At 38.7% G+C, this 15,031-nt stretch overlaps 2 pseudogenes; one reads left to right on the top strand and one right to left on the bottom strand.

The window, feature by feature from the left end:
• LOC150042564 (vomeronasal type-2 receptor 116-like) overlaps positions 1-7,529 on the bottom strand; it is a 43,681-nt pseudogene extending 36,152 nt beyond the window's left edge.
• Positions 1-15,031, top strand: part of LOC150042562 (vomeronasal type-2 receptor 116-like) — a 306,813-nt pseudogene that overhangs the window by 160,794 nt on the left and 130,988 nt on the right.

Below are 15,031 nucleotides of genomic sequence, written 5' to 3'. Positions count from 1 at the left end.
CAGCACCGAGAAGTATACATCTATAAATAATACATAAATTATATTGTGTATATGGAATGATAATATAACAATGCATATAATTAGTATACTATTATTTTAATATATTATATAACATAATATGTAATAGCACATACATATATATAATAATGTTATGTGTAAAATTATATGATACACATACATCATATAATATTCATATTCTATGCTATGTAATTGTATATATTGTACTATACATGTTCTATAGTGTATATACAATTATATAGTATATATGACATACTATATATACTAATACGTATTATTCATTTTGTAATAGACATTATATACTATATAATTGTATACTGTCTACAAAGTATATCATATACACTATATAGTATGTTATCCAAATTTATTTCAATATAAATCTAGCATAAGTATTAATCCACACAGTTAATAAAATGTTAATACAATATAATTTAATAACATAACTGAGATAATTGAGTTAATATAATTAACAGAAGAATTGATAATTAATGTAAACAAATTATTCATTGTTGTGTATTATTCTGTTTTTGTATGATATGATACTGATACAATCCATTAGTTCTAGGAATGTTTGCACATGTTACTATATAGACTCTAATGTCCTATGTGGACAAAGATGCTTTTCTTCTTAAAATATGTTATCATATACTTGGACACTTTTGTATGGTGTTCTAGGTTGACACTATTTCCTCAAGAATACTGGGTACTAATTGAGCTTACTGCTAGTAACCTACATTCTTGTCTCTGCATCTTATAACCTTTAAGTTTCCTGAAGGCTTCCCTTTGTGTTTGCAGTTTAAAATTTGTGATTACTTGTTTGCTTCTCCAGAAGATTTAAACCTGCTGCTTTCTAGTTTTATTTCAGTATAGCTTTATAGATACAGAGCATATAATATAATATTTATGAAAGTTAAAATCTATAATGTATTTTGTAGAATACGGCATCGTCTGTTGGTGAATGCAGTATGTTATTTGATAGATTGTGTACATTGCAGTTGCTGTCAGGAAATGTTCTGTCATGTTAAATGAGTCCAATAGATGGAATATGCTATGAACTGCAGCAATGTCGTTTCTGACATTCTAGACTTTTTAATCTATTACTGATCTAGATGCCTCAAAATCACCACATACAGTTATGGATCATGATTTTGGTTTCCTCTTTCTCTTGTGATTTGATGCTCTGTTTAGCATACCTTTGAACACAAAACCTATTAAAGATCAGTATATTTGTAGGAAAAAACTGTAATCTTAATTAGTCCCTTTATTCCTTTAGTCATACTTTCCCTGAGATAAGTTTTGAACTGTTTCACATAAATATATTTTTATGCCTTTATGTCTATGTCTCTTCATGTTTATTTATTTTTAAGATATCCATATATTTACAAGTTAAAATGTAATACATTCTCATGTCTAAATTGAGGAAGTGTCCAATTGAGGAAATTGATATAAATATTGATATAAATATGAGCTCCTACTCACGATTCTGTTGTCGTGAAGTTACTTAAAACTGAATTCCTTGGAGATTTCCCAGATATTCTTAAATGTGATCATCATTGTTTACTATACACCTGTCAGATTATTTTCTTCTCTGTAGCTGAAATTTTGATTCCACCAAAGTGTACATCTAGGACCACTCCATAATGTGTATCTTTATATTTAAAGATTGTTTTTCTTGTGTAGCAACAGCAATTAGTCCTTCTCTTGTAGTTTACTGTCTTTATATTGTAATTATTATATGTAGATAATTCAAATATAAAGTGATCAGTGATCTACAGAGATAACTATGCATGTTTGTATGTTTTCTATTTGATTTTTCCTTAGAGAATATGTATAAACTTCTCATAATTTCTGTGCACTCATCACAATTCAGCTGATACTTTGCTGCACATTCATGTAATTATATTTTGTACTGCTATTCCTTTTGCTAGACCTGGGGTTGATCTCAGGGCCTGAGCACTGTTCTTGGACTACCTCATGGTTAGGAGACATCTCTACCACTTAAGCCTCAGCACCACATCCAGCTTTTTTCAATGAATGTGATACAGAGAAATCAAACCCTGATATTCCTTCATACTAGGCAAGTACTCTACCATTATGCCAAACTCCCGGCCCTGAATTTTTTTTTGTACTCAGAAATAGCATACACTTTCCTTCTCTCGAAAATTCCTTTAAACAGTTCCTACAGTGAAGAAGCTGGTAATAGAGTCTTTTCAGTTTACTTTTCTTCATACTGTATGAATTCATTAATTTTTTATCTTCATGAATGTTTTTGGGGGGTTGTTTTCTTTTTTTTTGTCAGCCCTCGACTTGAGCTCAGGCCGTGAGCACTGTCCTTGGTCTTTCTCAAGGCTAGAGCTCTACCACTTGAGCCTCAGCACCATTTCCAACCAGCTTTTTTATATGTATGTGATACTGAGGATTCGAACCTGGGTCTTTCTGCATGCTAGGCAAATACTCAACCACTAGGCCAAATGCCTGGCCCCATGAATGTTTTTATTTTTTTTGTCCTCTTCTCCTAGTGCCCCACTAAGCAAATGTAGTAATGGCTTCCTTAAAGTGACTGCATACGTGCATAATTTCTCTGTATTCTTTCTGATGATATCTAATTTTTCCTTGATATTTCTTACACAAGCATAATTTTACTTTGTTTCTGAGGCTTTTTTTCATTGTCGTGCCTGTAAACACTTTCATTACACTTCTCAAATTCTAGTGTGTTGTCTTATAAATTTTGTGTCTGACATTTGTTAAAAAGTGTTTCATTTCCATTGAGAAATTATTTCCTTATTACATTGTTCATGGTTACATTATTTACATGGATATTTTATTTTTTCATTGTCATTGAAGACTAGATATGTGAAGAGTAAAATGGTATAAATTCAGATCTCAGATTCACTCTTTTTCAGTGTAGGAATGTTTGGTTTCATACAGTTCTGAAGTGGTCAGGAATTTGGGAAATATATTTTATGGCAGAACAATGGCAAAGCCACAATTTTTCAAGTCAATACTGTGGCCTAAGTGGTTGTTTGTTTGCTCTCTAACACTAGTTCAATTTTTGGTACCAGATACACAGAAAAAAAGCAGCAAGTGGTTCTGTGACTCCAGTGGTAGAGCACTAGCCTTAAGAAAACTCAGGGACAATGTTCAGGCCCTACATTCAAGACCCAGGAATGACAAAAACGAAACATACCAAAACAAAACAAAAACCCCAATATTTCCATCTGGATACTTTATCCTTTTCTCCCCAATCTCAGAAGAAGTCAGGGAATTTTAACTGTTTGTCAGGGTGACATGGCACATAATTTTTCTTAAGGTTCAGTTTTCAGTATAATTCATTTTTCAAACCAGGTGCTGGTAGCTCATGTAATCCTAGTTACTCAGTAGTCTGAGATGTGTGAACTGTGGTTTAAAGCCAGCCAAGGTACAAAAGTCCTTGAGACTCCTATCTCCAATTAGCTACCAGAAAACTAGAAGTGGTGCTGTGGCTCAAAGTGGTAGAGCAATAGCCTTGAGCTGAAGTTCAGGCCCAGAGTTCAAGCCCCACGACTAAAAGACAAAACAAAAACCAAAACAAAAGAAGGCTATTTTTCCTTTAACCAAAGGGCTGTTAAAGTATATATGTTGCAATCTTTAAGAAAACATGAGATTTTAAGTCCCTTTTCTGAAATTCAATGTAAACTAAGTATCAAAATTTAGTCCATAAACACAGTAGTTTTTTCTACTTGAAATGTGAAAATCTTTTTCATTTTAAGGAATCAGAGGCTTTGAATAAAATGTTCTCAGTGAAGTCATCAATGCAATTTTACCATAACTAGAATGTGTGAGACTAGTGCAATATATTTGCATCACTGTCCTTACTACCGCATTATGACCAATTTCCTACCAAATTCCATGTACTCTAAAGAGGCTTTTCATGTCTCTCTTCTAGGAAGTCAGTGTTTCAGCTCTGCTATCACATTGGGGTAAGTAGAAAAAATACAGGCCACATGTTCATTTCAAACTGCAAGGAGAAAAATTGAGGCAAAAGTAATGAGACTAGATTTTGCAGCTTATGAAAGACCAAGAGTATGTGTTGTACAATTCTGATAGAAGTATGTTAGAATGTAGTATTTATTTCTAGATTATAAATGTGATTGCTAATTTCCTTTTACTTGGCTACTTAAATTTCCTATTTCAAAGAATTTTGTTTGATCTTTATCTGAAAAACATCCTTGCTTGTCATTTTCTCTTTTAATCAAAAGAAGACTAGGAATGTGGAGGCCAATAGGATCCAAGGATTGTCACATATACTCAAATGTGGAAGACTAAGGGAAAGATTTTCCCCAAACCTGATGATTCCTGAAAGCCCACTTCATGTGTTCCCATTGTGTGTGTGTGTGTGTGTGTGTGTGTGTGCAGATGTGTGTATAGGACATTTGGCCTGGGTGCTGTCTCTGATCATTTGCACTCAGAGGTAGCATTCTGCCACTTGTGCCACAGCTCCACTTCTAGTTTGGGGAGTGGTGATGGTGAATTGTACTTGAGGGTCTCATGCACTTTCCTGCCTAAACTGGCTCTATGATCCGCAGATCTCAGCCTCCTCAGTAGATAGGATAATAGCTGAATCTTGTTTTTATTACCAGTATATTTGCTGTGAATTCTATTTGATCTTGGTTTTCTGCATCTAAAAGAGTTGTTCCTTTTTTCTTTACTTTTTCCTTGTCCTTAAGAAGATATTTTCTATATCCTTTCAGCAGGAATTATAATGTTAAAGTATGTGGCATCATTCAACCATGGTGGTAATGGAGTTTCACTCTGATTTTGTGAATATAAGGTGATAAGAAACCTGGGGACATCATCCTAATGAAAGGGGACTCAATCCAGTCATACATCAGCCCTTTTCAGTGAATCTATAAATACATAAAATACTATGTGTATTTAAGATGTACTTCCCTGAAATACTTGCTACCACTTTGAGTGGCCTTCTCATCTCATGAACTATCATTTTAGGAATAGAAAACCTTTACATGCCCTCTTGATTTTTTTGCCAGTCTTGAAGCCTGAACTCAGGTCCTGAGCGCTGTCCTTGGGCTTTCTCAAGGCTAGCACTCTATCACTTGTGCCACAGCACCATTTCTGGCATATTTCGTATATGTGGTACCGAGGAATCACAGCCTGGTCTTCGTGTATGCTAGGCAAGCATTTAAACACTAGGCCAAACTTCTGGCCTGTCCACATGATTTTTATGCCTATTATCACTATTGTGAACACCAGAGTTTCTACCTACAATGGGTATAACATTTGCATAACACGGATGGGATGTCTTAAGGTCCATCACTTGTCTCATTTTCCTTACTCAGACTTGATAACCACCTCTCCTTCCTGATGGTCAACATACACTCGGACTTCTGCACAGTTAATACTGGGAAGTTTGTATATTGTCATAATTGGTAACTGGATTGCTACTGAATCTGTAAGCAGTGTTTAACTCAACAATAACGAATCAACCTTGTTGATAAAATTAAGAAGAAATTTTAAAATATGAGCTTCATTAGAAACTAAGAGTTTCACCATCTCTTATAAAATATTAACAATTTAGAAATATTTGCTCAGTGCTATCCCTTTTAAAAGGAACATAAGCACAGTGTTATTTTTGGCCAATACATTGTTATACTTCCAATTTAAAACTAAAGTAATAGAAGTCCACTGTCACTAAGTGATTGTCAATATATAATCACTCACTTATTAGAAACACAAATTTAAAAAAAGGTAAAATAAATATGAAAAGGATGGATGTCCATTATGGGACATCTTAAATAGTTATGTTTCTTTAAACATGTATACAGCCCAATAATTCTGTCTATTCCAAATAATGAATAATGAATTTCATAAAAGGAAGGTAAGAGAAATACAACATTTTTATAATCATGAGATAACCCAGTACATATCTAATATATGTATGTTCAGTATTTTAAAATTTTTTAAACAGAGATTTGTAATAGAGCAAAACCTAGATACATAAGGCCCTATAGTATGATGCTAAATGAAAGGACCTCTAGGATATAGAAACAAAAGCCATATAATGAGTGATTGTTGTCCTTAATTTACTAGGTTATCTCTCATCTCATTTGTTGGCCCTTGGTTATCTCATATTGTTACACTATCTCACTTTGTTATCTGATATATTGGATATATTTGTATTTGCTTATTTGAAATTGGATAGGGAAGGGGGGAAAACAAGATGAGAGATGAGGGGGGGAGGGAATTGGGGACCAAGACAGGAGAATGGGTACGAATGTATGTGAATTAATGCAACTTGCAACTTCCATGTGGCAAATGTAATGTAACCCTTGTATTAATTATAATAAAAATGTGTGAAAAATAATTAAACAAGAATATGTTCAAAAGCATATCCAGCAATGTATAAACAAACATAGGAATCTACATTTTTCTTCAGCTGTAGCTTCATAAATCTAATACATTGTGATATACATTAGAAGTATATTTTTGTAATATATATAAGCAATACTGACATTCTAAAACCATATAGAAAAAGGAGCCATATAGAAAACCATATAGAGGAAGTAGGAGTAGGAAAAATTGGGAAAAAGAAAAGAGAGATGGAAATGAACTAGAGAGGATGGGGCAAGGTAGACTGATTCAAACCAATAGATTTATAAATACTGCAAAAGCAGATGTGGGAATAGAAACTATTAAACAAAATGCAGTAATGAGTATATGAAATCATGGAACATGTTAATAGGAAAATATTGTTGAAATGTATTTAAGGACTAAGCAGCATAATGATATGCATGCAAGAAGTTAATGTACTTTAATATTATTTCCTAGGTACTCAAAGAGCTGGGATGTGATTAACATAGTTGGAAACCAACCTGGACAAGAAAGCTCATGAGAATGTTATTTTCATCTAACCACCAAAGATCCAATAGTGAGGCTGTGGCTTAAGAGGTAAAGCCCTTAGCTTTGAACAAAAATACTCAGTGTCACTACGCAAACTTTAAGTTGAAGTCCTAGAACTGACACAAAAAAAGAAATTTTAGACAAGTTATTAATAAAGCAATATAAGACTACAAGTCAGAAGTGAAAATATAATAGTGAAGCTGGTTGTGGTGGCTTATGCCTATAATCCTACCTACTCAGGAGGTTGAGATCTGAGGATCAAGCTTCAAAGCAGCCACAGAAAAAAAGGACCTGAGACTCTTATCTCCAATTAACCTCTAGAAAATGGAAAGTGGGACTTGGCTAAAGGGTAATGTGGTATTCTAGGGCTGTAGAGCTCAGGGACAGTGGCCAGGCCGAGTTCAAGTCCTATAATACACACACACACACACACACACACACACACACACACACACACACACACACACACAATATAATAGTGAAGATGAAAGGAGATGGAAGGTTAAATAAAGAAAAAATAGAAAGAACCAAAAACTACAGAAAAAATTCTAATTTACCTGGCTCTGGCTACTACTTGTGACTGTACCATTACTAGAGGAATGAATGTCACTCATCTGTTGAAGTGATTCCAAGAACACAAATGAGTATATTTGGTCAAGTATTTAAATTTCAGCTTAAGAGGGCCTATTTGTTTGAAGATGTCTTCTGTCCCAGAAGCCATGCATAGAATTTCTATCTGGCCTTAACAAAATGATGTGCACTTGGGGGCAAATATTCAGCCCAGAAGCCTAGCATTGGAGGCCAAGATAGAGAAGACCTCTACAGCCACTATGACTTTCCCTTTGGCACTGTGGTAAATAGGCAGGAAAGTGAGCCAGACACTGCAGAACAACAGCTTTCTGAAGGTCAGGAACTTGGCTTCATTGAAGGTGTTAGGCAGGTTTCTGGCAAAGAAGCCACAGTGAAGCTGGCCAAGGCCAGGGAGCCCAGGTATCCCAAGACACAATAGAAAGCAGTGAGGGAGCCCTTGCTACATAACATGATGAGGTGACCATGGTCAGAATATGCATCTGTGTCAATGAAGGGAGGAGAGGTTCCCAGCCAAGTTCCATAGAGAGTCCCCTGGATCAGGGTGCAGATGGGAATGATGAAGTTAGGATCCCCTGATACCAAGAGCCACCTCATCCTTCTTGCTGGAAGAGTGACCTAGAAGGCCAGAACTACAGTTACAATTTTGGCCAAGACAGCAGAAACAGCTACAGTGAACACAATTCCAAATGTGGTTTGCTGTAGAATGCAGGTGACTGTGTTGGGATGGCCAATAAAGAGCAAGGAACAGAGAAAGCAGACGATAAGGGAGATGAGCAGGATGTATCTGAGAGTCTGGTTATTAGCCTTAACAATGGCAATGTTCTTATATTTCATATACACCCCAAGAACAACTGCTGTGTATGTAGATAAAGAAAGAGCCATGCAAGCCAAGGCCTCCCCCAAAGTTCTCCATAAGCTAGGAAACTTGCAGCAGTTAGGAAACACTCATTCCTCTCTGTGTTGGCATGCTGATGATCTGAGCATTTCACACACGGCTCCAAATCTCATAAGAAAATTAAATTCTAATTAGTCCCTTTTCAGTACTTAAAAAGCAAACATTCAGACATGTGAAAATTTAGTAGCTTAAAGTAAATATTACCAGATATGCTCAGTATTGCTTTTATTCATTCTTCATGTTCTTACAGGAATTCTTACATTCTTGTATTTTAGTCTGAGTGAAACTCTTTACTGCCAATGATGATTGTTCATATTATTTATTGCCATTTTAATGCCCTACAAATTATTTCATTTCTTTTTCATGCTGACATAACTCTCAGACTTATGTACACAATTCCAACCCTCATTCAAAATTTTATATATTGGGGCCAGGAGTGTTGCCCGGTGGTATAGTGCCTGCCAAATATGCATGAAGCTCTGGGTTTGATTCCTTAGGACCACATACACGGAAAAAGATGGAAGTGGTGCTGTGGCTAACGTGGTAGAAACTAGCCTTGTCAAATTCAAGGACACTGCCAAGTCCATGAGTTCAAGGGCTAGCACTGGCAAAAAAGAAACATATGTTGAGTAAAACTTGCATGTGCCTTTATGTCTTTTAGCACACTGTGTCCATCCTTTCAGTTGTTATGTTTGTCTTTTCTATTCTTCTGTACAGGAACAGAGAATCAAACCACTCTTTGAAGATATAAAGTCATTCTATGCACAATACTTGTGCCTGATTCTCATGTTTTGTTATTTTTTCAGTCCTGGGGTCTGAACCCAGGGCTTGAGCTCTGTCCTTGAGCTTTCCTCAAGGCTGGAGCTATACCATTTGAGCCACAGCAACAGATCCTGTCATTCTATGTATGAGGTACCAAGGAATTGAACCTGGGTCTTTGTGCATGCTAGGCAAGCACTCTACCACTAGGCCAAACTGCCAACCCTGTGTCTGATCCTTAAATCCACCCAACCCAACGTACTTGCCCCAAGATTTCTAAGTAATAGGAAGTAAAGATGGGCAAAATCTGTGTTTTCTATGTAGTTCAAAGGTAATATTGAAGATATAGATCTTGTTCTTAAAAATTCTTTGCATGTAATGTGATAGAAGTTAAAGTTACATTACTGAGTAGTTGAGTAAACATACATACAACAGACTAGAAAAAATCCTAAATGTAAATCAGAGCCCATGTCTTTTTTCCCCCGAAGAGAAGTAGCAACCACTGTCACAATTAAATTACTAAGTGAAGGAGGAAGAATTTGAGTCTGCAATTCTGCATTTGTATTGACTTGCATGGATGAGGATAGTAGGAGACAGTATGAATTTCCCCCTAAGACATGAGCTTACCTGTTCCATTAGCAATCTCATTGTCTGGGCAAGGTGTGCAAGAAAAGGAACAGGCACCCTTTCCCTCCTGAGGAGATTTTCTGAATCCAGCACCGCAACTCTCACTGCAGACAGAGTGAGTAGGCTGAAGAAAATCAGGTATGTGTCAGTAACTGCTCAGAATTTTACATAATACTCCAAAAATATAATGTTTTAACATAATGTTCCATTAAGCATATTATTTCTTTTTTATTGCCAGACATAGGGCTTGACTTCAGGGTCTGGGCACTATCCTTGAACTTTCTCAATGTTAGTGTTCTAGCACGTCAGCCACAGCACCACTTCTGGCTATTTCTGTGTATGTGGTAACTAAAGAATCAAACCCAGGGCTTCATGCTTGCTACGCAAGCACTCTATCACTAAGCCAAGCCATAATATCATCTTACTTTCTAGTGGCCATGAAGTGAGAATCTTCTCACACAGGCTCATTCAAGGATTCCTTGAAGATGCTTAAAATAGTAGACCAACTAACCCCTGAATGAAGCCTCCACAGAATGTCGCAAAGTAAATATTTCAACAACATGATGTGATTCCTGTGTTACTTTGAAAAAATGTTAAAAACTTCCTAAGAAATATGGGACTTGTATTTTATGATGCTATTCTAAATCATTGCTATTTTAAACAATCAGTGTTAATGTCTGCTTTTTGATACTGGTCCTGGGGTTTGATCTCAGGATCTGTGCATTGACCTTGGGCTTTTTTTTCAAGTCCTTTGGCATGAACTAAGGGCTTAGGCACTTTCTTTGGTCCAATGCACCACTTCCAGCTTTTTCTGTGTATGTGGTACCAAGGAATTGAACCTAGGTGTTCATGCATGCTAGGCAAGCAAATCTACCTCTATGCCAAATTCCCGGTCTCGGACTTTTTTTCCCATAAGGGTAGCACTCTACCACTTGACACACAGTTCTACTGAAGATTTTGGTGGCCAATTGAGGTAAGAATCTCAAACACTTCTGACAGGTTAAACTTCAAACAGAAGAGTAATCTTAGATGTGAGGACATCGGCTTCGTCAGTAGATAGGCATGAGTCACTAGCCCCAGCCCTTCGTTCCTGGTGGTTAAATGAATTTAAGAGTCTCACAAAAGGTCTTAGTTGGACTGCCGTCAAATCATAGTATTTGTAGCTCACCTACCTAAGTAGAAGTTATTGCAAGAGTATATTGCTTGTATCCAACCAGGTATAAATTTTAAGGGTGAAAGCCTACAGAGTAGGAGATCTTCACTAACCATACAACAAAAAAAGGCCTAATATGTAAAATATATCAAAAGCACAAAATATTGAATCACTCCAAAACTAATTTCCAAACAACCATCCTATTAAAAGATGGGCCAAAAATTTAGAGTATTCTCTGAAGAATAAATAAGAGTGGCTATAGACACAGGAAGAAATGCTCAATGTTTCTGGCCATAAAAGAATTGCAAATCCAAACAACTCTAAGATTCAATCTCACTCCAGTTAGAATGGCCAGGATCAAGAAATATAATAACGGATACTGGTGAGGATGTGGCCAGGAGGTATCACTACTATACTATTGTTGGCAGTGCAAATTCATTCAACCACTATGGAAAGCAGTATGGTGGTTTCTCAAAAGACTACACATAGAGCTCCCCTATGACCCAGCTATTCCACTACTTGGCATTACCAAATGGTCCAGAAACAAGGACATACTAATTGCACTAGTACAATGATGCTCATTGCAAGACTATTTTCCACAGCAAATCTATGGAACAAACCAAAATGCCCTCAGTGGATGATTGGGTCAACAAGATGTGGTATTTCTTAACAGTGGAATCCTATGTGTCGGGAGCAAGAGTGGAATCAAACTGTACTTTGATTTGCATCAGATAATTGCTTGATTGTCTTATTGTTTTTTGGCCTTGTCTTGTTCTATTGATCTGAGATTTACCATATGAATGTAACCCCCAACAGTTCCCTGATTAACCATCTGGATGTAACACCTGGGAGTGCCCTGGTCTGGGGAGGGGTTATAAGCTTTGAGTTGAGAATAAACGAGAGCTGCAGTTTTTGCCTGGGCTGCAGACCTCCCGGACCCGATGTGTTTGTCTCTCTTCTAATTTTTCCAGTCCCTGCCCCCTATTTCAGGAACCCCAATTTGCTGCCAGTAGGCCCCGGCATCTGGCGCCCGAACAGGGACCCTGAAAATCTGGGACGACTGTGGAGGACCCCGCTGTGGTGAGTAACACATCGTAGGACTATTAAGAGAGGATCTTAAGAGAGTGTATAGTCAGGAGTAAAAATTATGGGTCAAGTTAATAGCCATAGGTCATTTGTACCGATTTTAACAGACCTACTTGAAGCCCACGGAATGTGGGTGGAAAAAGGGGTGCTTCAGAGCTTCCTACAGTTTGTCGAGGAGGCATGCCCGAGGTCTATAGAGGAGGAATTCCAAAAAGCCTGGCAGCGGATAGGAAAAAGAATTCAAGAATATTATAATGTATATGGCCCCGAAAAGACCCCAGTAGAGGCTATTGATGTATGGAATCTAGTAAATGAATGCATAGATCCTCAACATGAGAATGCTGAACTTAATCTTGAATTAAGGGAAATTTCTGAGTTAAAGGACCCTTCTGAAAAACCTGAGGCTGAGCCATATGCAGCAGCCCAAGAGAGTCTGAGTGAGATCTTGAAAAGGGAACAACAACCAGTAGATATTGAGTATCAGAATTCAGGTTTGAATATCAAGGAGGAAAGTTATGATGAGTCAATGGAGGGCCGGATGGCTACGGTGGAGAGGAAGTTAGAAGAAATGCTACATGTTCTATCGAAAATGGTGAAGGAGCAGAGAGCCCTCCCAGAAGTAGGAAAGAAAGATGACCCTCAGGCCACTATGATGTCTGATTCTAAACCTTACCCCTCACACCCACCACCTCCGGCTGCAGCCTTACAGCCTCAATCCCTTTTTCAACCTTTAGGCAAGCCTAAAAGCCCTAGCAACAAGTCCCTTTTAACAGGCACCACAACCAGGCACAGTGCATCGCAATTAAACCTGACTGAGACTGCTAGAGAGAGGGAAGATATTTCAGGGCCTGGATGCTTCCCTAGTTTAGTTGATCATGATCAACAAGTATACCATCAACCTGTTCCTGTTAAACTATTACAGGATTTAAAAAATGCCTGCTCCCAATATGGGCCAACTGCCCCTTTTACTCAAGTAATATTGGAGGCCGCGTGTGCTGGTATTGCATGCCCAAATGACTGGAAGCGGCTTGCCAGAGCATGCCTTAGTGCAGGAGAGTACTTATTATGGGAGACAGAGTTCACTGCACAGTGTCGGGCTAAAATTGAAACAAATGGGTCTAAGAACCTGCCTTACACTGTTGATCAGTTGTTAGGAGAGGGAACCTATAAAAACACCGAAGATCAATTGGGTTATGCAAAGGAGGCCTATTTACAAATAAATGCTGCGGCCAGAGAGGCTTGGAAAAGGTTACGCAATTCCAATCGTACAAAAAATCTAGTAGAAGTTAAACAGGGACCGAATGAACCTTATCTAGAATTTTTGTCTCGATTAATGGAGACTGCAGACCGCCTAGTACAAGATGAGAATGCAAGGAAGATTATAGTTAGACACATAGCCTATGAAAATGCCAACGCCGCCTGTCAGGCGGCTATCAGACCCCATAGGAACAAGGAAGGAATCACGGATTTTATTTCACTGTGTGCTGATATTGGACCCTCCCATGTGCAAGGCCTTACTTTAGCCGCTGCTCCTCAAGGAAAGACTGTTACTGAATTTCTAAAATATAGAGGTCGGCGGCCTTCTCGGGATGCTAGACCCCCAGGGCATTGCTTTTCTTGTGGACAAATAGGACATTGGATGACGCAATGCCCACGCCAAGCCAGGTTAAAGAGAGAAAAATCACCTGGCACATGTCCACGCTGTGGTAAAGGGAAGCACTGGGCTAAAGATTGCAAGTCAGCAACAAATCGCAATGGCCGCCCGTTTTCGGGAAACTGGAGAAGGGGCCAGCCCCTGGCCCCGCAAAACCATGGGGCAGTCCCTCCCTCTTCTCGGCCACAAGTGCATCTTCTAACAACACCCCAAGATCAGTCTCCAGCCTCCTCCATGCCACCCCAGGCAGTGCAGGATTGGACCTCTGTTCCTCCACCTGCTCAGTATTGACCCCAGAGATGGGGACACAAGCTCTCCCCACGGGGGTCTTCGGCCCCCTTCCCCCGGGAGTGGCTGGATTGCTGTTAGGGCGAAGTAGCTCAGCCCTTAAAGGGATACAGATTACACCTGGCAAAATTGACCAGGATTTTACTGGAGAAATCAAAGTTATGGCCTCTGCCCCGAAACACGTGGTATCAATCCCAGCCGGTCAAAAATTAGCACAACTAATACTTGTGCCTTTACCTCCCGGGGGGACTGCTAATTCCCCATGTGGACAGAGAGGATTTAGATCTTCTGATATCTATTGGGTACAAAGCAGAAAACAAGAGAGGCCTGAGATGACTATATTTATACAAGAAAAGCCCTTTAAAGGAATATTAGACACTGAAGCAGATGTGTCTGTGATATCTAAAAAACATTGGCCAGCCCAATGGCCCCTGACAACCTCTATGACTTCCCTACAGGGGGTTGGGCAAGCAAATGACCCACAGCAGAGCAGTGCGATCCTTGTTTGGAGAGATGAGGAAGGGCACTCTGGTCATTTTCAGCCATTTGTCCTGGATCATCTGCCAATTAATTTATGGGGTCGTGATATCATGGAAAAAATGGGAGTGTATATGTTTAGTCCTAGTGCTGCGGTCACTAAGCAGTTACTTGATCAAGGCCTCCTCCCCTTTAGGGGACTAGGCCGAGCAGCACAGGGGGAGCTAGAGCCACTCCAACCCCAGTCTCACCCTACGAGACAAGGATTAGGGTATCCCTTAACGGGAGCTGTCGTTTTCCCTCCCCCTCATGCTGATCCCATAAATTGGCTCTCTGAAGAACCGGTATGGGTCGAACAGTGGCCTCTTTCACTAGAAAACATCATTGCAGTGCAGCAGCTGGTACAGGAACAGCTGGACTTGGGACATGTGGCCCCTTCTAACTCTCCATGGAATTCTCCAATTTTTGTTATAAAGAAAAAGTCAGGTAAATGGAGGCTGTTACAGGATTTGAGAAAAGTGAACGCGTCAATGGAACTGATGGGGGCCCTACAGCCTGGCTTGCCTTCACCCATGGCAATCCCAAA

The sequence above is a fragment of the Megascapheus bottae genome, chromosome 35, assembly GCF_031878675.1.
Source record: "Megascapheus bottae isolate mThoBot1 chromosome 35, mThoBot2.hap1, whole genome shotgun sequence".
NCBI lineage: Eukaryota > Metazoa > Chordata > Mammalia > Rodentia > Geomyidae > Megascapheus > Megascapheus bottae.
This window is presented reverse-complemented; position numbering and strand designations above follow the sequence as displayed.